At 45.2% G+C, this 24,161-nt stretch overlaps 1 pseudogene; it reads right to left on the bottom strand.

The window, feature by feature from the left end:
- The window catches only part of LOC126540216 (uncharacterized), a 205,427-nt pseudogene extending 182,408 nt beyond the window's left edge, over positions 1-23,019 (bottom strand).
- Between the last annotated feature and the right edge of the window lie 1,142 nt (positions 23,020-24,161).

Raw genomic sequence — 24,161 nt, 5'->3', positions numbered from 1 at the left:
GCACGGTGGCTTTGGCCCGGTCTTAGATTGTCTTTGCAACTCTCACGTCCTTCTTTGAACCATTGGCATCAACGCTTCACAGTGGCCAACGAAATGCAACGTTCAACGTACACGGCAGCCATACGGCGACTAATTTCTTTTTGGGAAACACCTTCAGCTGTCAAAAACCCCTCGACACCCCGCTGCTCAGCTACTGGCGCGTCAATTAGGTCACCCAGCCATGTTCAACCCAGTATATGAGAGCATTAAAGAACATTTATCCTCACACGTGCATGTAACTTTTGTGAATGGGACATGCCTGTGTGCGACACTCATGCCTCGCATATAGTGAACCGTACCATTATTGCGCGGGATGGGTTGGCTCCCTTTCATTTGACTCGCCCTCATGCATTATATATGTGAAAATACGATGGAATATACAAATGTGACGATACAGCATGCTTAAGGCAAAAACGTGTCACTGGAAACAAAGTTGACTGCACGCATACAAAAAACCTCGCAACAAGATATTTAAATATAAGTATAAGTATCCGATAAATCAACGTATCTCAGAAAAAGTCAGTGTATAGAATGCCTCAAACAATGCAAATAGGCATGTTGCGCAATCACAGATTCCCAGATTACAGAATCCAAAGTACCCCCCCCCCCCCCTCCATCCACTCCCCCTGATGTACCATGCGCACCCGCCGTGGTTGCTCAGTGGCTATGGTGTTGGGCTGCTGAGCACGAGGTCGCGGGATCGAATCCTGGCCACGGCGGCCGCATTTCGATGGGGGCGAAATGCGAAAACACCCGTGTACTTAGATTTAGGTGCACGTTAAAGAACACCAGGTGGTCAAAATTTCCGGAGTCCTCCACTACGGCGTGCCTCATAATCAGAAAGTGGTTTTGGTACGTAAAATTCCATAATTTAATTTTTAATGTACCATGCACGACGGAAGGTGGCGCGCTTCCTCCCCGCTTTTCTCTCTTGCGCACACAAGACTGAGCCACCACGCCACACCCCTTCCCTACACTTTCACTCGCAGGTACAGCATGCGGCTCGCGGTCACAAATTTATCGCCCTTTGACTTTATACTGAATATGAAGGCGAGGGCGACAACAGGAATGCGCCTAGACAGTCCATATAATTGCTATCGTAATAATATAACAAGAGTATCCGGCAGCTGAAGACTCCCGCGGCTCATTACTTTCCACAGAAGAAGTAGTAACAAAATCGAACTTTCACCATGCGACAATTCGCTTTGACGCAAAAATCTCTCTTTTTCTTTTGTGGGGCGGGGGCACCGAAATGAAAAAAAATATATGAAAGCAAAGGCAGTTGGCCTCAATTGAAGGCCCACTTTGGGCAATTCAAGTGGCTACCGAAGGAATAGCGAAGAAAAGATGAGACGCTTGTTCACAGGGAGCCATACTTATACTGCTCGGTATCCTACACTGGCTAGACAAGACTTTTCGGAGAGGTTGCGATCAAGCGAACGCGTCGCAATCCGTCGAGTCTACATAGGGATGGCCGCGAGCGACCATTGTTTCTTTTTCTCGTCTGCTAGCCAGAAAGCATCCAAAACTCTCCCAGGCCAAGATCCCCCCCGCCAGAGAAAAACGCACGTGCTCTGGCTGGCTCTGGCAGCCCGCGGGTAGCGAGAACAAGAAAATTGAAGAGGCTCAATGTGTCCTCGCGAATAAAAGTCAAAGTAGAAAATAAAATAAAGCGTAGTTACTTTTGCTGGCTTTAGTGACTCGACATGGATGTGTTAGCGCAGGTTAAAAAAATATTTTGATATCCTTTTCTGTGGCATAAGACGGCCAAAATAAACATCCACAACGCTTCATATCGCTTCGTCTCATCGGACCTCGCTGCGTGCTTCAGCAGCTTGTCTGATAGTGTAGATTTGGTTCGTCTAGTGGTACGGTCCGATGTACGACTTCAGAAAATCAATATACCTTTGGCGTCAAATCTTTATAGGGACATTAAACCCACAAAGTTCCGGAATTCTGAATCTCAAGCACGACTTTGGAAATGTCAATGCACCTTTCGCATCAAAAGTTTATGAGACCTTTATACCCATAAAATTTGGGAATTGAAATCCATGTGCTCCGTAGATTCCATGGCCTCCGCGAGATGCCGCGACGAGCCCGCTCGCCATCAAAACGCCCTTGAAACTTTGTGCTCGGATGGGACTCCTGCGTTATGTGACTCCCGGTGCATGGGCGTTCTGGCAAACTCCAGCCCGAGTTCGCAATGTTCGGGCCGAAATGTGTTCTCGCGCGTGAAAGAAGGCATTCTAGGTAATATCCAGAATGATTTCCGGCACCAGATGCTGTCTTGGTCGGCGGTGCATGACAGCAGGAAAAAATTTTGAGGAGGGGCTGAAGCACCATAAGCCCTCCCCCTCCTCCTGGCTACGCCCCTGGCTCATGAATAACTTTTCGCGTGATGGGATCCATTTAAGTTTGATCTGTTTCATGTGTGAAAATATACGAATGCGTGTAATATGTATATGCGCGTCGAAATATCTGCGTGTGTGGTAGGAATATGTCTCCATGACCAATTACGCGGGCGCATAATGTATGTTTATATGTATATATCTATCCTGTGTAGTATGTAATTACGATAGAGACATCTAGATAATGATGCTTTTCTTCATATGTATCGGAGCGTAAAATGAATAAGGTCTCTGCTTTTCCTGTATGTTTCATTTGAAGAACGCATGGGTGCACATATTCATTTAATTGCTTATGCTGCATGCCAAAATGTGAAGGGTCACAGGCTTCTGTCACATATTTTAAGCCTTTAGCCTCTGCGTCTCTAGTATTCTGTGTATTAAAAATTTATAAAGATATATGCTTAAAATGAAAGGTGATTATAGGAGAAAAAAAAATGCGAGTAGTTAAACACATCGCTGGTGCGATATCGCTTCCGTTATTCGGCTAAGAAGGTTCTTTCGCTTGTCGCAGGTCGGGACTTCGGATGTGCGCGGGGAATGATAATGATGTGCCAGCGAAGGTGCATGCGCCTCTACCCTGGGAGCACGGGCTACTGCCAAGGGTTCCGTTGCATGTGCGACACGCACATCCCTATCCGGCGACCTCCCTTTTTCATGGGCTGAGGCGGCCCGGCGACACAATGCCAGACAGCCGTATTTCTCTCTAATAAACGGCGTCCTTTTCAATCCTTGTCACTCCACGCTGAAACACCTCGCAGCGGAGCCTCACTCTACGCGGATGAAGCTCTCAGCTTTGCTCTGGATATCATCAGCTGATCTATGGGTAACTCGAAAGTCCTAGTCTTAGCGATGGTGCGTAAGCCCTTACAAAAATGTTTCATCTGTTTCTTTAGAAAGACGTTTCTATTTGTTCTATAAAGCTCTATTGTTTATTTTTATTGCCTATAGACATGTGCTATGGAGTTCCAAAAGTTATTTGGCCACCGCATTCTTATTGGAACTATAAAGACACATTTCTATGGAATCGCTGAATGGAGTTGCCTTTTAGATTCTAAAGGCAAATTTCTATATAAAATTTCTATCGAGTTCCTTTAGAGATGCTAAAGACAAATTTCTATAGAACATTTCTGTCGAGTTGCTTTAGAGATGCTAAAGACAAATTTCTATGGAATATTTCTATGGAGTTGCTCTGAAAATGCTAAAGACAAATTTCTATAGAACATATTTATACAGTTGCTTTCGAGTCCCTACAGGCAAATGCCTATAGAAGCTAGGCCGCCATGTGTAAAGTGCTAAAGTGTGTAAAGTTCTAGAGAACTGTAATGTAGGCAATAAGGACTACAGTAAATACATTTGCAAAAAATGGGTACTACAACCACAAAGTATTCTGTTTGAAATGGTTATTGCACTTCAGACTAGATACATGCTTCATATATGTTACATACACGCTTCAGACTAGAACTTTCAACACACAAACTGTAGCTGCCAACATGCTTCTCGGGTCAAGCTGTGGGTGCTAACGCACGAAACAAGAGGTAAAGCAATCAGTGGCAGACTTGCTTACAGGTGACACCTGGCAATAACAGGCTTGACTAGGACATCAAACCTTGCCATTAAAACTGCAAAAGGGCCGCCTGTTCAAGCAGTGCACATTAAATGGTTGGATACTAAAGCCTGAACATAGACTGATATGAATGTGCACTGCAATGTTGTGTCCGCCTGACGAAACCACACAGCATTTTAAACTATGTTTATGTGTAAAATTAAGACCGGCAGTCCCTGCAAAAATGGGGCAAGTAGTGATCTTCATACAGAAGTACACCATATATCGCACAAAGTTTAAAAGCTTGAATTTCGTTGTAAGGGAAACAATTGTGAGATCAAAGCCGATATTCTAAAGTTAGGGTGAGAAATACAAACCAGACCAACACACGCAATACCTAAAAAAAAGATTTAGCTCGGGAGCTTCTATGTAATGCACATGAACAGTAAAATCGTTTTTCTCGGCAAGTATGGGATCAAATTTGATGAGGTTTGATATATCAAAAAATTTTTAAATCGTAATTTTTACATTAACGCGATCAATTCTTATTAAAATTGCTGAAAATAGCCAAACTTGAAGGAAAAAATCTTTCTCAGTTTGCAACTGTAAATTACATAAAAAGCACAAGCACAATTCCGTTAATTCTGTAAATTTTACTACTGAAGTACATTCAAAATACAGAAATATTTGTGAGACAACTACATGACTAATTTGAATTAAGTTTGTGGCATTTGAGAAAGTTAAATTCTACTCGTTGCATGAAGAACTATATGATTGAGAGCCTAGAGGTAAAAATTATTCAAAATTGGCAGGTTTAAGAAAAATAACGCCACGAAGCTTAATGATCCACGTCTCTGTGCCAAAAACAGATATCGTAGTTCTGCAGACTCCATCTGCTAAGTGTAAAGTCAACAAATTTGATATATAAACTTACAGCTTACATGAAATTGTTGCGATGTTTCAGTTTTCCGCATCTACTCACAAATTAGTTATAGTACATTGGAGCGAAATACAATATCTCAAATCTGCCAGATTACATTATGGTATTAGGTCCAATAGAAATATGATCTCGTTTTTTACTTATGAGTAAGATTTCTTAACCTTACAGCTTTGTTTCTTCAAATTTTACAGTTTTAATGCATTCGTATCAAAAGCCGACTAGTTGCCTAATAACGTTTCATCGTGGTAATGAGCTGCATGAATTATGCTTTCTCGAAAAACATGTTTACTTTGATGCAACAATATTTCTTTATTTTATCTGATTCCTTGCTGGAAACCTGTAAAACATTCATGAGATACGAATAAATTAATATTAAGTGAAGAAGTAAAAAAATAAATATTGCAGTTTGTCTGAGCATTCGACCACCGGCATGACCTGTATGGAGCTTTGGCTACTGCTCACATGTTACAAGTTCATTCTTACATGATCACCTGCTATTTCAGTTCCCGGGAAAGAAGCGAGGAAAGGCTAGCTTTTAGCCTCATTTGGTCCGTCTAGTAATCGGCGACATGGAGCTTGCAAAATACAATTGAAATTAATTTTCAAAAGGTGTAATGAATATTCAGCCATAATGTATTAGCAGGCACAAACATGCTACAAATATGTATACAGTTGTAGCACTATGCTAAGTTTCATTTGGGTATTTCATAAAAAATTATAACAAGAAAGTTCCAGAACGCCCCACCTCCCTCACTACTCTGCCAATGTGGGGCAGTTCTTTTGAGAATCACTTTTGAGAATATTTTCATTTTCCCGAGATTCTGTGACATTAGCACTGCGCCAATGTGGTTGGCCCTACAATATCATTGCTAATGAAAAAAAACGTATCTCCAAGCGACAATAGCCCAGTCACGCATCAATCTCATCTTGCAATGACAGCACATTCCCGTTTATAACATAAGCAAGTAACACCCATGAGATAAGAGTCCTATACAGACGTCACACTATGCATAGCAAACAAATTTTTTGAAAATAAGGGAATGACCTAACGCGCTCCTATTGAGCTTTAGACAAAATTCATATTCCATAGATGTTAGCCATAGTTGGTATGCACTATGCTTAATATGCCAGTAATAAATTTCTCACGTGGAGCCTAAGATTGGGCAATCATGATAATGCATGATTGCTCAATGAGGACAATAATGTTTTATGGTTCTCGCAAATTATGTTGGACAACTGCCAATGCGTAGTATTTGGAACACAGTCGCAGTGTCACTGTCAGATACAATGGCACAGCATATTTGTGCTTCTTGAGTTATCGAAACAACTAGTTTCTAATCTACTATGAGTATGTACACTGGTGTGTATCCTGAGCGCAATGAAGAACATTCGAAATTGTAATTGTAAAGTTAATTAGGTTTTAATTAAAAAGGGTCCTTGTAACATAGCATGTGAAAAACAGTAAACAAAAATTATACTCAGGAATTACGTAAATTTGAAAATTGATTGCATAACTGCTCTATAGGTTAAGCAGGAGATTTGGCCAGGAAAAAGGTGCCTGAAGCTAGTAGCAACAAACAAATTCGTTACTGCTGGAGGTTGCGGAGAATTCAGTAAACAGATTGTGACCCACTGTTTTTATATGGTATTTCTAAGCGATCTTGTTGGTCAATTGGCTGCCGTAAGTGAACAAAACGGATGAACAGTCTTAATCCGGCGCACCGCCCCAGTCCCATCGGTGCATGGTCAAGTGGGACGAGCATACTGGTCCCTTGGGTTAATTATGGTGGACTCCTAAGCATATGTTGAGCCATTGGCCAGTCTGCTGCATGTACATTTGAGCAAATACACACATGATCATAGGAACAGACTACATCTTACAGTCTACAGTCTACAGTTACAGACTACAGTCTACAGGAATGGACTACATAGGAATAGACTACAGGTATGTTTAAAAAAGTAATTATGGGGTTTCACTTGCCAAAACCACGATCTGATTATGAGGCACGCCGTAGTGGGAACTCCGGAAATTTGGACCGCCTGGGGTTCTTTAACGTGCACCTAAATCTAAGTACATGGGTGTTTTCGCATTTCGCCCCCATCAAAATGCGGCCGCCATGGCCGGGATTCGATCCCGCGACCTCGTGCTTAGCAACCCAACCCCATAGCCACTAAGCAACCACGGCGGGTTTAGTGGTATCTTTAAGCAAGCCTTCCTTGTCAGGATACCTATATATCCAGTGAAAAAGAAAGTATGCAGAACATGCATGGCAGTACGCAAGTGAAGTGAGAAAGCCAAGCAGGCAAGAGACGCTTGCTCAATTGAAGATACCAGCAAAGTTGTCCAGTGTGTCATAAGGAGTGTACTGTATCGCTTTCACACGTGGTCAAGCGTACATAGGGTAAACTGGCCGGTGCCTTATCGTGTGCCTAAGAGATCACCATATTTCATTCAAAAGACGAGCATAATCGTCCAGCTTGGCCATACATTTCCACAATGGGGCTTCATGATGGATTACAATCATTCATCTGTATTCATCCACCATAAAAAAATTACCTGCGAAATCCGTGAGGCATACCGCATAAAAAAGCAAAATATGCGAAAGAGCCCCCATTTTTAGTGCAACAACCAAAGAAGGCATCCTGTGTAGATCACAAGGGATCGAAATCAGTCTGTGCCTCTTTACTACTGAAGTAAATGCAGCGTAACCGGCCTTCATATTAATTTTCAAGAAATTCAAGCTCATCGAATGTGTATTTGTCAGTGGCTGCTATTATGGGAACAAGACAAAAATAAAAACTAAACATGTCAACGATAAACAATGGTGTGCACGCTACGTGCTTAGACCTGCGACATATTTAGCCCACTTCACTTCGAATTCTTACATGCACAGAAAACTGCACGAGATTGTAGCACAAACAGAAAAAGGATACGTACATAAAAGATACAGCATAGGAAATAATTTTCAAAGAATAAAACCACAACAAAAGTTTTAAATATACTATGTATACCGCAAAAATTAACGTAGCTTCCAGCCAAGCAACTTACGCGAGAAAGAATGCTAAACGTCAGGAAAGGTTAGGTATAGTTTTGTACAGAACACTATAATGTGGGCATAATGGCTATGCACACAAATAAGCATCACGTTCAATAAAGGTTCACAAATATTTATCCTCCTTATAAGCTGCGTGAAGTAATGTGTTCATAAACTTCACCATGAATGATACCAAGCCCACTGTTTGGAACGTGCACTTCATACACACCTGACATGGTCGGCCATCCAGGTCGCACGCCATGCTGCTGCAGCCATATATCCACGGGGTCTGCATTTCTGGGGGCTCCTTGATCTTGTGATTTATGTTGCGGGTCACAGTCTCACCACTACAAAATGAGTTCTCTGTTAGCTTATAGCAGTGGACCAATAATTCTGTCATATCGAGAACACATGTAAGCAGCACCTAAAGAGTCACGAAAACAATGTTTGCACTAATGTGGCAAGTGAGGAAAAGGTGGAAATCATCGAATGTCATGATAATAGGGACCTCTTCATCGAAGTAAAATTTTGGACACGCTGCAGCAACAATTTACAATGTAATTTTGTTTTTTCCAATACTTTGCCCTGTAATGTTTAGTTAAGTCAAAGTTATGTCCACACATCTTGTCTTGAAAATAAAGCTGTATTAGGAGCAAGCTGTGATTAGCTTACAGTTTTTCCCCAGAACTGTTCGTTAACAGAAAGCCTCGTAAGCAGACATAGTGCACAACGTCGAAGCATTTATAAGCGTGGAAACGCAATTAAAGAAAGAATCGGTCAAGAGGTAGACGGGTCGTTTCTCTTTGAAGTAACTTCCTACTGTCGTTTAAATGTAGCCCAGAAATTGTTGACACTATCTCGGAGGTACACGTGTGCAGTGTATGGTGTTTCCATGCGCTTTGTAACTGTGCGGTGCATAGCAACAAATATACGATCGTATTTTATTTTGCTCGTGAGCGGCAGGTTACGCTTATGTGGTCTGTATCTAGCTTTCGTGTCGGTGTGCTTACCGTGCGGGGATCGCGCTCATGTTGTCCAGGCCTTCTGTGTGCATTGTGCGACCCTCCAAGATTCGTCAACAACAAAAAAAAGAAGAACTGCACGTTTGTGCAGCGTGCATTTGTCACACTTAAGTGGTGTGCTCCAGAAATGTGCGGCGGCGTTCGATGTGTTTCCACCGCAAGTGCTGCAGTCACTGCATTCCAGCCAATAAATAATATGCGGCTGCTCACGTGCCGTTTTGCTTAGTGCTTTTGGTCATCTTTGTGATTTACCTGCATATGCGATAGAAACCACCATGCGCGCTCCCATGACATTATTTTGGTCTTTCTAATTTTGATTAGTGCCTTGTTCGCCTTCGTCAACGAGTGTCTTTTTAAAGACGCTCTTGCTTGATAGTAAAAACTTCTGAAATGGGGTTGAAATAATCAGACTTTTAGTTCTTCGAAAAGTGCGTGAGTGGTAATTTTACACGAACTTAGTGATACAGCTCAGTATACATGTCACGAAAAAGTAAAATATCTAAACGTGCTACAGTGCGTGAACCTTACTATAGTGTTTCAGTATCTCAGTACGCTATCAGTGCGGTAGGCCTCGCATCAAGGGCAAATGCAATTGTCCAATTAGCTCTGAAGTAGTGTACATCACTTTTTCATAACATTTGTTCCATGTACAAAATTTTCCATGGGTGCATTGTTGCCTTTCCGAGTTAGAAAGACAACATGAGATATTATTTAACAGTATTGAACCCCTTCTATTGAATGTTTATAGAGTGCAAATATATAGCCATTCTTAGACAGGCCGCACTTTAGCTTCTTTATATGTCCTATAAACGTTGCTCTATAGAAGTCAGTACATATGATGTCTAGGATGGCACAATTTTAGAATGGTAATGGAGAGTCAGTCTATAGACATGCCGCATTATAAGTGCTAAAAATGTTCTATAGACATTATTTTATGGAATTTAGTACATGTGATATCAATACACCCTCTACGGAACGTCTATAGAGGGCGAATTGAAAGCCATTTCATGGACAGGTCGCGTTAGAAGTTTTAAAGACACACTAGAAAAATTCCTTTATAGAATTCAGTACATATAACGTCAATACACCATCTATTACACATATATTGTGTGTGAAATGACTTGTTTCGATAGGCAGGTTTCTTTAGTCTTTTTATAGAGATTTTGTGGAGAAGACTATAGATCGCGAGTTCCTATAGAGTCCCTTTTGACTCCATAGGAACTCACTAGGAGTTTTAAAGGAACTCTAAATCCATTTTCATAAGGGAGTAGCCTTCCTGAGGCAGTATTTGGCCACTAGTTCACTCACAAACCTCGCAATGAACGTCCGGTCCTCGGTTCCCAGCGGCTGCAGAGCCCCTGACCAAGGCGGCGGTGAAGCGTGCGACGTAGCAGAGGGTGCTTGGAATCTCAGGCCGCAAGTGGAAGCTGTACCTGGAAACATTCAACACGGGAACACACATGAGTGAAATTAGTTTAGCAGAGGTGTTTCAGATATCATCAAACATTCGCTGGCAAGCCTTAGTGAGGATACGTGGGCTGATGACTTCATAGAAGACTACAGGGTGCGGCTTTTTCTACAGGAAGAATATATAGCGCTCCCTAACGGCCACTTCTCTTTCTACAAGGCCCTTCAGATGAAAGAGGGTACAGGACATCATTTCTAATTCATAACAGCATAGCAGGCGGACAGGCAATGGTAAATTCTACTGTAATAATGACAGCATAGCACTGATCGTAATAAAGGATAAAACTAGGTATGAATTAAAGGTAACGCAAGCTTAGCTGTAATTTTCAGTCGCCTGCAAGAAGTAGAACATTTCTACGAAAATGCTGAATTACCAATCACAAAGCCGAAAACTCAGCCTGCACTAGTCATAGACGACTTCAATGGCCCTGTGGGGACAAAGCTGACTAGGCAACAGGCACTCGCCAACTGCAGCATCAACTCTAGGAGCAAAATAAGATGTGTTAGTAGAGCTTCGGAGGCACAGTAAGAGGAAATATACATGAAAAAATCTTAATAGAGAAACAAAACAAATTCGGCTCAAGCCATCTCAGGATGACTGTCAATGATAAGGGGTTTAGCAGTGAACCACTAGACAAACAGAACGTATTTCCACCGTCAAAACTTACGTATGAGACGTTTACTGCAGAGGGACGTCTCTCTCGCGCGCGTCCCTGCGAACGCTCTGCGTCGTGTAGCGGCGCTGCCGCGGAGCGTGCGTGCGTGCGCCCTCTGAAATGCGTGTCATGCCGGTTCATGCGAACGCTGACAATCGCCATGCGGAACAGGTCTTCTCACTCGCGCTTTTTTCTGGACACGCTCCGACATCTAGAGGCACTGCCGGGAAGTCCGTGCATGGCTTCCGTAGCCAGATACTGAGGCTGAAGCTGCGGGCCGGTACCTCCGAACGACGAAAATTGTCCTTAACCTGGCCGCACACAAAGTGGCTCATACTTCGTAACCCGAGTTGGCAAGATGTTCATTCAAGATTGGCGCATAACCAGCGCATTATTGGCGTGCAGCTCACAAAAACGTTCGCGTGAAAGACATTATTTGGAAAGCGGAGTACAACCAGTGCACCTTACTAAAGCCACTGACTGTTGTCCTTGAACAACCCGTGCGAAGTGGGTTCAATATCGCCCAGCATGGGAGAAATTTTAAAACTTCTCGAATTATTCACTCGGTTGGTCGAAATCAGTCATCGCGAAATCGGCTTCGCGAAATGCAGCAGGGCTTCTCTCTAGCGCTTCCCGCTGCCCACGCTGCGCCATCTAGCGGTGCTACAGCAATGTGTCCGCACCCAGAGCGGGTTCGATTCCGCTGAGCATCGGAGAAATTTAAAGGAACTTTTTTTTTTCTGTCATTGTAGAGTGGCAAACACATATTGGCACGCAGCCAGTGTTCCAAATATGTTTCGAATCCATTTAACTGGGCAGGTCAGCCCGATGTTCCACCCATTAGCCCGTGACTATAGAATGACCCTAGTTGGCGTGAAAGAGGCGAGATACGGAAAAGCAGACAAACACCCTTCCCCTTTGCAATAATAACGCTCCCTTTCCACCGCAGTGCCCTCGGTGCATTATAATGCGGAATAAACGTGGTTTTATTCATTCATTCATTCATTCATACAGGAAATTAACAAATACTCATTGCATTTGTAGTCATGTCTTCATCTCTCGGAGATTGGTTAAAGGGACAGAACACATACGCAGCTTGGGCAGCATGTCGTAGAGGCCAGCAAACATGCTGGCCTCTACGACATTAAATGGTGCAGGCGCCGTGGACCACGTGGCGTCCTCCTCAGCCGATAGCTGCACGCCATGGTGGCTGGACTCTGCGGACGACAAGGAAACGCACGCGGTGGTCGACGTGGCCTTTCGGGCGGTGCCATCGTCGTCCCACTTCATGCACAAGCTGAGCGCACTGAATTTTCGTCATTCCGACTTGTGCTGTTTGGTGATGCCGCCTATGCTACGTGTCTGATGTGTCCGCATAATGTAGCGCTGCCGCCTTGACGTATGAAATGCTATCTGTACGTGACATCACTTTTCGCAAGAGTGTTTTCTACATAGGTACGCTGCTGGCATAAAATAATGGTTTTTGTTATCCCATCCCCGTCGGAGTGGGCGCTCAATTCGTTCCTGCGGCTAGTCCGGATGTGCTCGGCATGCGGCAAGGGCCGCAGCACGACATACCGACGCTAGGACTTCGTTGAGTACAGCAGTAAAACCCTTAGTACCCTTCACCCCGAGGGGTGAATCTCCGCTCAGTTTCCATTGGCTGTTTTAATGCAGACACGCTCTCGACTACAGCGCCAAGTAACCCCTTCAGTTACGGCCCTAGCAGGTGGGCGATACTTTGGTGAAATGGCGGCGCACACGATTGCTTACGTTGCCATGGCAACAGGAACAGCAGCAGCGCGGCATTTCCTCACACTAGCGCTCTTAGCTTTTTCGTTTCGTTTTTATTATGCCGACCCATTCCAGTGTCTGTTCCTCTTCCCCATGACGTACTCGCAGTTAACTTTTGCTTTCTTTACGCCTGCGCGTGGTGCGGCGCGTTTTTGTTTTCTTTCGTTTTAATCGCGCGCGCGCTACGCCGCGCATTGACATTGTTTCTGAACTGGCGCGTCTGCGCCGTGGGTTCTTTATGTGTTTGCACGCACACAGTATTATCCGTACTTTGATTGTGCCTGCGTGTGCCAGAAGATCAATAAATTCTACTTTCAATACAGTAAATCTTTGGTCTCGTTTTATTGACTTCCATTTCCGAAAACCAAGATTTTAGTAGAACTTGGTATGATACACGCTCAGGAAATGAACGAAAGGGAAAGATACATGACATGTACATGACTACTAAACAAGACAAAAGTTCACAGTCAGTGAAAAAATAATAATAAAAAGCAAGAAAACGTGAAGGCCATTCCATGTACACAGTTATAAAAGTACAAAAGTTTTACATAATGCGCTGAAGACCAAAGTGTAGAAGAGCTTCTGACATATGCACTCAGATATTGCACAAAACTGGACAACGTGTATGACAGTCATGACAACTAGAGAAAGTGAAAATTCACTTGCAAATTCACTTGCGTGAGAAGGCAGGGGAAGGTGAGGGAGTTACGAGGTAGCTGTGAAGGAGCTGTGAAGGAGGACGAGGACAGAGGAGCTGCGAGGAAGGGCGGAAGGGAAGCGGATTTGCATTCATCTGGCGCTAATTTCCTCTGCCACTGCAGCGACGGAGAATCCGAGGCCGGCTTGACGCGCCACAGATACATCTGTTCCAAAGCTGCCTCTCGCTGGCGATTCATTCAAAGAAGCTGAAAAGCATCATCAAATGTCTCCACCATCGCGTCAGAATAAGCCTCCATTTTCCCAGGTCATTGGCGGTGACGATGTCGATCCTACAGCGCAACCGCTACCAACGGATTATTTGTCGTAAAGCAGCTTCAGCCTTACAGTTGACAGTAGCGACGCACTCTCACCTAGCATAGATGGATGTGACGTTGAAGTGCTTGCTTGCTTCATGCGAAGTAAAACGTGTCCCAGCAGAAGTGATAGTTGGGCGAGTTGGTACGAATTCATAGTGAAATATTTAGCGTGCACAATCGACAAGGACACAGTGAAGGGGGACACACGAGCGCTCGTGTGTCCCGCTTCACTGTGTGCTTGTCGATTGTACGCGCTAAATATTTCATTATAAAACGTACCCACAAACCAGGCTCTGGATCGGACAGCGCCGGGATGGTCGTTTCGGGTTGCAGAAGCTGAAGAAACCTCGTCTCTATTCAGACTGGTCTAAATGGGCTGTGTAATATGTACTCTGTATGTCCACAGATTCATTTGCTGGGCGCTGACTTGAACACGACCAGGTCAGCCTTGACACGCATCCTTAAGCTAATATGGCTGATAACCTGGCAACTACTCTTTTAAACGACCAAGGGTTCCGTAACCCTGTGAAACAAGCGGCAGTTATCAGCATGGCGCACGCTGCAAACTGCGATGTCATATACTTGGAAGAAAAAATAAGATCATTGGCAATGTTCTTGCGTTCAAGCGCGACTTCACCCTAGAATGGTATTGCCCTGTCGCATAGCCAGATAATTCCCGGCAACTCGCTAAAGCATTGGCGTGAAAGCCGTGCATTGAAATGCGGCACATCCAAAGTGCATTTGTGACACAGCTAGCTAAAGCGCAGGGATGCTGTCCTTGAGGAACACGTGTGAAGTGGTTTCAATTCTGCCCAGCCTAGTGCAAATTTCAAAGATATTTTAATGGAACAGTCGGCTCGTCGAGATCACACATCGCCAAATCGGCTGGTCGGTATGCAGCCGAGCTCCTCTCCCGTCGCACTGCCGCTACTGCACGCGACGCTACTTTCACTGCACACGCTACGCCGTCTATCGGTATCACCGATGCATCACCGATGCTCGGCGGAACCAAACCGAGCATCGCGCTTGGTTCCGCCAAGCATCAGAAAACCTACAATGATCTTTTTTGCCCCTAGAGAGCGGCACACTCCCAGTGACAATTACTTACCTAAAAGTAGGCGTGAAAGACTTTTATTGATGAGCGGCGCACACCTATCGGTATGTATCCAGTGACCCGATTTTGTATCAAAGATGTTCACTTAAGAGCAATGCAGACCGAGTGACACAAATTCAGTGCTCCGAGTTGGAGTCGAAGGTCCTCGAACAGTGGTTCCTGCGCAGTCTTGCATGTCTAGCGACCTATGTGTGCGCCAAAAAGGTTTGTTGAACAGCGGCACATAGTCACACAGTGCCACGCACCTAGTGACGTAAGTTAGTCTCCGAAAGTTGGTTTTGAACCCTGTTCACTAAGAGCAGCAGACGCGTTACCTAAGTGACCATGGACTGCCCATAAACACATGTCTGCGGGAAAACGGTTAGATAGATAGATAGATAGATAGATAGATAGATAGATAGATAGATAGATAGATAGATAGATAGATAGATAGATAGATAGATAGATAGATAGATAGATAGATAGATAGATAGATAGATAGATAGATAGATAGATAGATAGATAGATAGATAGATAGATAGATAGATAGATAGATACTTAAGTCCCGTTAAGCACGTGAATTACCCTAAAGATGCTAATGGCGTTAAAAATATACTTTAACAATTCTCCGTTGTTGGACGTAATATAACCCGAGTCATTTATATTCAGGCAATCTTGCCTGAATATGTACTCAGACACACGCGGGCTTTGCAACGCCACTGTTAGATGCTCAGCGGAAAGTGCAAGGAGGCGTGCTGCATACACGCCTCGCACATGACGCGTTTCGGTGGTTGTGATACGGCGTATCGCTGCATTGCTTCAGTGCTAATCCCAATAAATGCGACAGTTGTCGTGAGATTAATCCTTTCTGATTTTTTTACACAGCAAGTCCGGTCTCACGCTCAGCCGATACTATTGTTAATGCGAGCCGTAAAGGAGAGAAAGACCCCAGCAGCAGCGTCCGAGTAGGCACGAGGCATGGGGCTCTCTAAGTTGTGGGAACCAACCCTTAACTCCTACAGGGATGTCGATATATTTTGATTTCGAGGCCGTGGACTTCACATCAGCCACAGATTGGTGTGGCGCACTGTAACAACCGCTGAAACCGCAAGAACGTTAAAGGCATTGTAAGCCGTGGTAGTCAAACCTGATGTAGAAAGTTGGCGACGGGATTCGTGGTGCTCATTTATATTCGAAAAATAAAACACAGGGCTGCGTGGCACACGGAGCACAGTCTCAGCGTAAGCTGGACGATCGTCTCCACAGGAGACTGCCGTAAACTGATTGCACACGGTAACTTCAAATAGTAAGTATTTTGAAATTCATGTCTATATTCTCATACATTTATTGAAACACAATAAGGTGTGCTTTCTCCTCGGAAAAGTAGGTCGAAAAGGACATGCAGCGAGGCGGCAAGGGTACTTTGATGTTTGTAAAAACAAATTTTAAACAAGAGCTGGTGCGCGAAGAGCTGCATTTTGTATTTGACACAAATTCCATGCCGCGGTCTTCTTAACACAGTGTACGAACCAGGAGTTGTGGGGATCTTCGCGTTTACGTTGAAATCACCTGTAAAAATTAGGGGCACATGGTATTGAGGAGCTAAGGTATGTGCCAAGAAGTCCATAACATTGCCATGTTGAGCACCTAGTGACACATACACTGAGGCAACCACAATATCCTCGAAGTTATGCACTGCGCGCACGTCGGAAAAGTCCACGTCCACTGCTCCTACGAGTTGGAATGGCACACACTCTATTCCTCGTTCGTATATGGCCATACCCTAGGCCTGTTGCGCAGTTTTATTTGTTTACACAACACACCTACAGCCGGTGACGTCATGTGGACGACCCGTGGTCTCGGAGAAACAGATGTAGTCGTCCATGACGTCAAGCCTGTGCGCAGCCAGAGGACGTAAGCTGAGAGAGCAGGTATGGCATATTGGTGTCGCTGATCGCGCAGTACAAAGCAACGTTCCGTGATTGAGTCAACGCGATGCTGTTTGAGTCTATGAAATTCGTCACCCAGTGCTTGATCTGGGTTTTTTGGCGACGAGGTAAAACGCGAAGTCCTTTTCAGCGTTCGTGATGTAAAGGCGATCAAGTGAAGTGGCTCGACTCAGTGCCATGTACACGTATCGGGGGTGATGTTTGTTGTATCCGTAAACAACGCAAGTGCACGTGCCACCCTGAGGCTTATTAATCGCTATTGCACTAGCCTGCACCACGGGAAACTGTGTAGTGCGACATGTAATGTCAACCTTTGGGTCCAACGTTGTGCTCATCGTGCGTTGTTACTGGTACCCTCTATCGGCGGACCGCGCTCCCAAGTACACTGCACAATGGTGCCGCCTGTAGCCATGCCAGTCTTTCCGTAGCACGACAGTCGAACCTGAGCCACAGTCTTTTTGCGAGCCCCGACTCGTCTACCTCACTGTGGGCGAGGTTCTCAACCCTATCATTGACCAGCCCGTCCATGGCGTCTATGTTGACAGTTATCATATACGACGACGCTCCCGCGCCTCATTTTCGCCTGCTCGCAGCTGAGGGTTTGCGCGGCGATGCTTCCGGGCCGCGTTTTCTGCTGCACGCATACGAGGGTCTTCGCGGCGAAGCTGACGGGCCGCATTTTCGGCTCAGCGCACGTGGCGTTGCTAGCGTAGAAGCTGTCGTGCCTACTTTTCAGAAGCAGGCAATAGAGGGTCTTCGCGGCGAAGCTGCGGGGCCGCATTTTGGGCAGCAGAATCACGAGGGTATAGGCGGCGAAGCTGCCGGGCGATATTTTCAGCAGCACACACTTTAGGGTCTCAGCGGCGAACCTGTCGGGCCGCATCTTCAGCAGTGCGCACTAAAGGGTCTTCGCGGCGACGCCTTTTTGCGTCAGTTTGTCGAGAACGAACTAAACCATCCGCCCGGCGTCAACGGCAAGCTGCAGCTTGTGCTGCTCTCTGCACAGGGGTCTACTGAGCCCAAGATTCCCAGGTTACAGCCACGCGCCTAGCTTACCTTATGAAAAAATTTAATGACTTAAAACAAAGCGGCTAATCTCTTTATGCACAGAGTTGAGCTACAACATTACACAAAATCTTGGTCAAAGTGAAATCTGTACACGACCGTTGTTGAGTAGTTGAGTGACTTGGATTGGTGTGGCACTTGAAGTCTAACTTTTCTAGCACGAGTTGAGTGAACCATTTCTTGACGGGCTTTTAAATATGTGAAAATGATCACAGGGGTGCTGTCATCACGGCAAACCCACGTAACGTGCGTGGTATTGAACTTCTCGATATCGCACCTCGGTGTGCCACTTCGGTGTTCGGTATGAATGCTTACAGGGGTATGAGTCATTGATGATAGTTTTTGATGCACACAAAAATTGCACGGAGCCCTAGCCATATACAGCTCCGCTGTAAAACGCCCGAGACTGACTCGGACACTGAAGGCCCACTCCAACTTTATCCTCTTTTTCTTTTCTCTACGAGCGCCCACTGTTTATTATCGCACTTCTTTTCTACATTCTCTCGACCAGAAGAAACAGATGTCATCTCTAGTGCTACAGTTATTGCACAGGCCTTGTTAACTTCCCGTCCTGAGTCTAAACTCGGCAGGCTTGTACAAATACTTCGTCTCTGATAGACTCCAAGTATTCTTCCAAGTGGCCAAACGAATCGTGAGGCATTGGATTCCTCGACGATCACTATGTCGCACACCTTTAAACGATTGTTTGTCGCTGTTGTGTAGTGATGACGCCAACGAAGTTCGAGTAGATACTCTTCCATCCATAGAAACCACAGGTGTTTGAGGAGCTAGTTCCGATATCGTAGTTGTTTAACAGGGTCTTCTTGACTTGTCTGCAAAATTCGGCTCCGGTATTTCTCGCCGTGTAATCCGGTTTAGCCAACAAAAATTTTCGGACAGATCGACGCAAGTTCTCTTGCGTGCGCGTACGTATTGTTGAGTGATCTAGAATTAATCACGGTCTCCATTTCCACCAGTAACTTTGCTATCTCTTCGCTATCAAGCGTTTTTTTTTCTTTTCAATTGTCTTGCGTAGCACTGATTTCATTGACTGTATCAATATCTCGCACCAACCTCCTCACGAAAATGCACTCGGTACAATTGATTTTCATTCGATGCGATGGGAAGCAAGGAAAGCGGCAAAAGATGAGCCACACATTGTGCTTAACAGGTTACCATGTAAAACACGTTAGTGTGCGTCTGTCTTGTAAATGGTTGCTTATGGGCAAGAATGACAGGATGTTTCTCTCGACAGACACCATCCCTCTCTTCAAGTCGTCCGCCAAGGCGAAGTGCTCCTTTGGGAGCTAAAAATGTATGCAGATCTTAGTGAAGAGTTCATGGTACTGGAATTCCCGTGCGACACTTGACATGTATTTTCTTTGAAAACCTCTTTCTGACCAACAAGAATTCATAGTTCTGCAGCATGCGTAATATTTCCTCCATAACTTTTTCCTTGACAGGGTTTTCACGTATGACATCTATCAACAAACCGTATTACTATCGCAGTGATATGTAGAAACTTCTGTAGATCACGGAATCTCCTTAAATCTGCGAACTTGTCATTTTTCCATTTGCCTTCTATGAGGACATTGAACACTGTAGACTCAGATCCTAGCTCAACCTTTTCTTCTGATACTATAGTTGATTCTGCAGACCATTCTAAACTCACTCGCGTGAGCCATTCTGCACCAATCCACCAGATGCGGCTTTCCCGAAGTGTTTTTGCATATACGCCGCGTGCGAGCATGTCTACCGGATTCTGTTGTCCTGGACAGTAATGTTATTTTTCGGGGACTGTTAGACTTGAAATTTTCCTCACTCTGTCCTTGGCAAACTGGTTAAGTTTATCCCTGCTTCGTCGAATCTAGCTAGAAACACTAGTAGAGTAAATCCACACATCACAAGCACAACGTCAAAATCCCACTCAGATCGAATGTACTTCTACAACCTCGCTCCGATAACTGCGCCCATTAGCTCCATCTTCGGCAACACGGGCCTTTTCAACGGTGCAACTCGACACTTTGCTTCTGTGAGCGTAGTAATGGACACGCCTTACAAGTTGGTTGCCTTCAAATATGGCATGCACCATGCGCTCTCAAACTATCATCAACAAAAATGTGGAGTTCCGTCGTATCCATGATTTCTTGGAGACTGCTTCTATCGCAAGTCGGAATTTTAGTCGAGCCAAGCTGTAGCACGTCCGTACACCATTCACTCCGAGGCGTGCTAATTTACTTGGGTAACTCTTCGTCCCACGAAACGTTCCGCACCCACATTTGTTGAAGTGGAAGTTGTGGTGTCACTGTGAAGAGTGAAATTACTCCAAGAGGATCAAAGATCCTGGATGCCGTCTTTAGTAAATACCGTTCGTATTTGTGTTTGTTGACGTTAAGAATTCGATTACTGAGTGCAGAGTAAAATTAAAATTTTGATTTGTATCCAACTGCACCTCTAATACAACCGTGACATCGCTAATGTCTCCATCTATCGGGTTTTTCTTCTTTAGTAAAATTTATTTCATTGTCTTGTTATTGGTTCTCGACTTTCGGAGGTTTGTTGCGACGGTATTCATGATTGTCTTTGTCTATTCGTTAACATAAAGGCCGTCTTTCTATGTATCTACTCCAATAAGCAAGTCATCAACGTAAAGTGACTTTGTAACGACCGTCCGTCACTTCGTTGTCCCCGCCGGGGGGGGGGGGGCGGAGCGGTTATTGCCCCAATCCAGTTTTCCTTGCAGTGGGGGTCATTGCCCTCCTGCTTTTTCTTTGAACTGAAGAGCGGCTGCCCGACTGGGGCACCACCACTGCTACTCTGGCAAACCTGTTTCACTTTTAAATAAAGCCAGTCGACCAGCCGTTCTCAACCTGTCAAAACGTGTACTCCTTGCCTCAGTTAAACCGAGCTACCGGCAGTGGTGACCCAGGACTTTTACATTTTTATTTCGAGCACTAGCCATGGACGACGCTGCTCCTACTCCTGCTTACAGGGACAACGCCACAGTTACGTCTACTGTCATCGCCGCAGAGCTTCAGCTTCCCAACTTTTGGCCCAAGAATCACCGAGTTTGGTTTATGCAAGTAGAGGCCCGTTTTAAACACCGGTGCATCACTTCACAAACAGTAAATTACCTGCACGTCGTGGCCTTGCTAGCCTGCGACATCACCGATGCCACAGACGACTTGCTAGCGGGTACGCCTTCGGACACAGCATATGACGACATGAAACGAACAGTCCCTCAAGCGGTCACAGCAGCGTAGACTCCAGCAGCTCCTCTCTGAGGAACTGGGCGACTAACGACCATCACACCTCCTGCAGCGGTTGCGTCAGTTACTGTGTGAGCACTCCGGAAATGGGAGCCAGCTGTAAATTTTGCGCGAGGTGTCCTTGGGATGCCTCCCGCAGGCCGTACGCATGGTACGGCCTGCGGGGTTCCGACGAGACGAGCTACAGTGGCTAGAATAGGAGAAATGTGATGAGCGCGCCTGCTTCGCCGGGACGCTTTGCAGGGAACGGGACAGGTGGCGCTGTAACCCGCTTACTCGTCAGGCGCTTGGAGCAGAAGCGTTGCCTGGGCCGCGCCTGGTTGCGTCTCTTTATTCGATTTAGCGTTCATGTCGCTACACAGCCTAAAATAACATAGTGTAGCGCAAGGAAGTGGCAAAATCTTCTGTAGAAGTTTTAAGCTAGCGAATGCGGCATGCATTTAACGGAATCCAAGCGACAGGCAGTGTCATACTCACGATAATGGCGTTTCCGCTCGCCCTGGATTTTAAGCAGTGCCTTAAACAAAAGAGTGAGGGTTACAAATACTTTTATTACCATAACAAGACTAAGTTTCCGACTCACCATATGGAAATACAGACGCTAAGCAGTCCCTTTTTGACTGAGCTTCAGATGCTTTCTTTTCCCGCGGGAAGATGCGCGTTCCTTTTTCAGGGACTTCGTGAAGAAGTGAAGGCGTGTGATGAAAAAAAATTCTGGTTCGTAAGATCGATACCGTGGCGTGCACAGCCGACCACACAGAATTTTTCTGCAGGCAGGAGGTCAGCTCATTCATACTGTCTTGGTGTAGTTCATTGTAGCAGAACCATGTCGTGAAGGTGATCTCAAGGGCATCCACAAAGGAGAAGAGCTTCTCCGAAGGATAAAGGAGGCTGCCATTATCACAAAAATCTGTAAGTACAGCTAGATCTCCGTTCGCCTTCTGCGCTGATACGAGGAGCTCATCAAAGCAGTCGCTGCAGCCGCTTTTTACTATCGCCTTCCTGGCAAGATGCCCTGCTATGTAAAAGACAAGTCGGGCATCGCTTGTCTTTTCGGGATACACATGATCAGGAATGTTCTTTGATGTCTTGTGAACCTAGGCTTTTCGAGATCGCCTTTGTCAAGCAGTGAATCCACTTGTTTGGCCTCACTTCCATCAGCTAACAGAGAGGTAAGCGAGTCTCCTGCACAGTGCCCGCTGCTTGGTGCCTTTACCAGATCATAGAAGCTTAGGCAGTCCACTGTGATTAAAAATTGGGTAGGTGTCGGGTGATCGTTGCACCCTAAAAACTGACGGATAATGCCAAACAAATTTTCTATACAGTCTTGGCTGAGTCGGCTTGTGAGGACGTACTTGAAACAAAGTTTCTCATTGAGGTACTTTAGAAGGCCCAGAGTAGCATCCAAGGTGACTCTTAGTCCCTCAACGGTGCTTGCGGAAATGAATCTAAGCTTGGAACTGCCCAAGGAAGCTTCCCCTTTGTTTTTCCAACCAACTTTCAGCCCTTTTGATGGGATGCGTGCTGTCATGGCCTCAATTAATTTTACCATCATGAGCGCAAATGCTTGTGTTGGTGCCGGGCCACTCCAATGCTTAGATATCTCACTCTTGTATAAGAATAGCCGACGGAGAACTTCAGCACTGAACAGGTGGAATGCGAAGTTTACTTTCATCTTTTCAAAGTTGTTGGGGCGAATGTGCGACTTCGTGATTTTAGGCATCACTTTCAATGTTACAGCGCATTTATCTTCATCGTACGCCGCCTTGATGTGTTCCACGTAAATAACACCATCTGGTGTTTTGTAAAGAGCTTTAATAAAGTCATTCCTGACACATTTCACCAAATGTGGAAAATCAGAAATGAAAAAAGGCGCCTCCCTATCTCGACGGGATATAGCACGGATGACTTTATCGAGGATGAGGTCGCCAATATCCCAAACTTGCGCCACATGGATCGATTCCACGAGGCTCCATCAAAGGGGATAAAATTAACCTTGAGGCCCGCTTTCTCTGTAAGCAGCACGGCTTCCATTAAGATCTTCGAAAGCAGTGCAGCCTTCCCATTTCCCCTGGAAGTGAAACAAGCCAGTACTTGGTTCCAATTAAGAACCTGTCAATGGTTGAAACATAATGACCAAACCATAATCACAAGGAATGTGTCGTTCGGTGTAAGGTGTAAACTCTCCCAAGTCCACAAGCCCTTCCACCTTTCCTCCTTTGCCAACGCTCAAGCATCCTGACAACCTCATTTCATCCACTATGAGTCCGCCGAGTCGTTTGAATTCATCCATTGATTTTGTTTTCTGGGCGATCCCCGCCAAGACAGCAGAATTAAAACCGAACCCACTTTTGTACTTGCGTGTGTAAACCTTGAGGCATGATCGACTAGGCAGCAGCAGTATGCCCTCACGTCTCACGTGCTCATAGAGCCTTGGGCTCTTCATCCTCATTATCATGCATTTTAGTAGCCAATCCGGGTTGTATTTCATACCTTTTGGTGACTTCCGTCGAGCACCCTCAAAACACTGCATGACGGCGAGCCGTTGCTTGTGTGTGAGGGCTTTTAGTCGGCCTTCGAGGACGGTTTCTGCGAGCTCCTCACTCTGCTGCTTCAGTTTCTGAATGGTTTCTTCGTACAACGAAAGCCTAGCCTTCAGCCGTCTGATAGCTTGCGTTTGCATCCACCTTCTCATTGAAATACGTGCAGCTTGACTCTGGTTGCGCTGTTTCCTTGCAGATCTTTGATTGAGAAGAGCCTTCCTCAAATGTTTGCGTGAAATGCATGGCTTACTTTCATTGGCGGTTCCCTGGCAATTCTTGCTTGAGGTTGCGGTTCCTGAGACAGAAAATTTCTTATTTCCAA

The sequence above is a fragment of the Dermacentor andersoni genome, chromosome 2 (genome assembly GCF_023375885.2).
Source record: "Dermacentor andersoni chromosome 2, qqDerAnde1_hic_scaffold, whole genome shotgun sequence".
In the NCBI taxonomy this organism is placed as follows: domain Eukaryota; kingdom Metazoa; phylum Arthropoda; class Arachnida; order Ixodida; family Ixodidae; genus Dermacentor; species Dermacentor andersoni.
Note: the sequence above shows the minus strand (reverse complement) of the source record. Positions and strands in the feature narration are given on the sequence as shown.